Source organism: Glycine soja, chromosome 8, assembly GCF_004193775.1.
Source record: "Glycine soja cultivar W05 chromosome 8, ASM419377v2, whole genome shotgun sequence".
In the NCBI taxonomy this organism is placed as follows: Eukaryota; Viridiplantae; Streptophyta; class Magnoliopsida; order Fabales; family Fabaceae; genus Glycine; species Glycine soja.
In genome coordinates, this window is record NC_041009.1 from 25046568 (window position 1) to 25049113 (window position 2546).

Genomic DNA, 2546 nt, shown 5'->3' on the forward strand with positions numbered 1-2546 from the left:
TTAGATCTTATCTTATCTTTATCTTATCTAGATATTATTTAGATTTGATCTCATCTAGATATTATTTAATCTAGATCTTATCTTATCTTATCTAGATTTGAATTTAATTTATTTATGGGCTTGGATTTAAAACAGATTTATAAGCTTTGGGGCTGGAAAACTATATAACAGCACCAAGCTTCGGGTACGACCTCGATCAAATTTGGCGCCATTGTCGGGGAGCAGTGTCCAATGGTTCATAATAGCTAGTGTCGTGTTAGTGTTTAATTCTTGTGTTCGTGTTTAATTCTTGTGTTAGTGTTAGCGTTGTGTTAGTGTGTGTGTTAGTTAGTGTTGTTTAGGGTCTTGGTATTTTGTTTAGTGTGTGTTCTATTTTAGTTTTTCTGTTAAGCGCTTCCGTTGTTTCAGTTTTGGGTGTTTTGCTGTGAATAGTGTTTTGCGACCACTTTTGCTTGCGGCAAAATAGATGAGTAGTGGAAATCATGTAGCAATGGATTTTAGCGACCACCCTTGCTGAATTAATTAGGATTTTTTGTTTTAGTAGCTAGAGTTGTTATTTTGGGCTGAATTTTTTTGTGGTCACTTATTTTGATCCATATTTTGTGGGAAAAATAGCTGGAGCCCTTAGTTTGGTCAGATTTGAAAGTTCCAAAAAAGTAGCAAATTTTATTTTTGTCAAAACTTCAAACGGCCATAAGTTTTACTCCGGTTATCAGAATTGCTATTATTATCTATGTATTTGGGGTAGGAAAAAAATTCCTACGCTATGGAAGCCGGCGTAGGAAATTTCCTACGGCCGGCTGAGGTCTCCATCGTCCAAAAATGGTGATTCTGTCAAAAGTTTTTTATTTTCCAAGTTTTATTCTCTTATTTTTCTTAACTTACCAATTTTAGATTTTATAGTTACACTTTGAATTTTTGTTTGAAATTTTATGTGCTATCTTCTCATCATTTTGTAAGGCTGCTCACAAAATTTCAAGTCATTTGGACATCATTTGATGGTAGTTGTAGTTCAAACCTACATTGTTACTTGCATAAGAAGGCAACTAATTGTGCATGTTGAATTTAGTGTATGACTAGAGGAAATCCTTCTAACTTACAACCCTTTGATCCTGAGATAGATAGGACATTTCATAGATTAGTTAGACATCATTTAGTACATTTTGAGCATTCCACTACTAATTTTATACTGAGAACATAGCTCAACCTCCACCTCGTGAGAGGACTCTTAGGGAGATGGCTGCACCTGATTTCACTTATGAAAGCTTGTGCATTCAATATCCTGATGAGGGTGTTCCATATGTTCTCAAGACTGGACTAATACATTTGCTACCCAAGTTTCATGGTCTTGCAGGTGAAGATCCTTATAAGCATCTTAAGGAGTTCCATATTGTTTGTTTCACCATGAAGCCCCCTGATGTCCAAGAAGATCATATCTTTCTATAGGCTTTTCCTCATTCTCTGGAGGGAGTGGCAAAAGATTGGCTATACTACCTTGCTCCCAGGTCTATTTTTAGCTGGGATGACCTTAAGAGGGTGTTCTTGGAGAAATTCTTCCCTGCATCTAGGACCACTACCATCAGACAAGACATTTCAGGCATCAGGCAACTTGGTGGAGAAAGCTTGTATGAGTACTGGGAAAGATTCAAGAAATTGTGTGCATGCTGCCCTCACCACCAGATTTCTGAGCAACTTCTTCTTTAATATTTCTATGAGGGACTTAGCAACATGGAGAGGAGTATGATTGATGCTGCCAGTGGTGGAGCTCTTGGTGATATGACCCCTGCTGAGGCTAGGAATTTGATTGAGAAGATGGCTTCCAACTCCCAACAATTTAGTGCAAGAAATGATGCTATTGTTCTTAGAGGAGTCCATGAGGTGGCCACGGATTCATCTTCATCTACTGAAAATAAAAAGCTTGAAGGAAAACTTGATGCCTTGGTCAACCTAGTAACTCAGCTTGCCATGAATAAGAAATCTACACCTGTTGCAAGAGTCTATGGTCTATGTTCTTCTGCAGATCACCATACAGATCTTTGTCCTTCTTTGCAGCAATTTGGAGTCAATGAGCAACCTGAAGCTTATGTTGCAATCATTTGTAATAGACTCCATTAGCAGCAAAACCAACAACAACAAAATAATTATGACCTTTCAAGAAATAGATACAATCCAGGTTGGAGGAATCATCCAAATCTGAGATGGACAAGTCCTCCACAACAACAATAGCCTGTCCCTCCTTTTCAGAATGTTGCTGGTCCAAGCAAGCCATATGTTCCTCCTCCAATGCAGCAACAACAACAACAATCACAACAAAGACAACAAGCAACTGAGGCTTCTCCTCAACCTTCCTTAGAAGAGTTAGTGAGGCAAATGACCATCCAGAATATGCAATTTCAACAAGAGACAAGAGCCTCCATTCAGAGTCTGACAAACCAGATGGGACAGATGGCTACTCAGATGAATCAAGCTCAGTCCCAAAATTTTGACAAATTGCCTTCACAAATTGTGCAAAATCCGAAAAATGTGAGTGCCATCACCTTGAGGTC

At 38.4% G+C, this 2546-nt stretch overlaps 1 non-coding gene across 1 annotated transcript; it reads right to left on the reverse strand.

The window, feature by feature from the left end:
• Positions 1-1575: 1575 nt before the first annotated feature.
• On the reverse strand, positions 1576-1682 carry LOC114424875. Its single transcript, XR_003669165.1, has one exon. It is a non-coding gene; the product is annotated as a small nucleolar RNA R71 (small nucleolar RNA).
• Between the last annotated feature and the right edge of the window lie 864 nt (positions 1683-2546).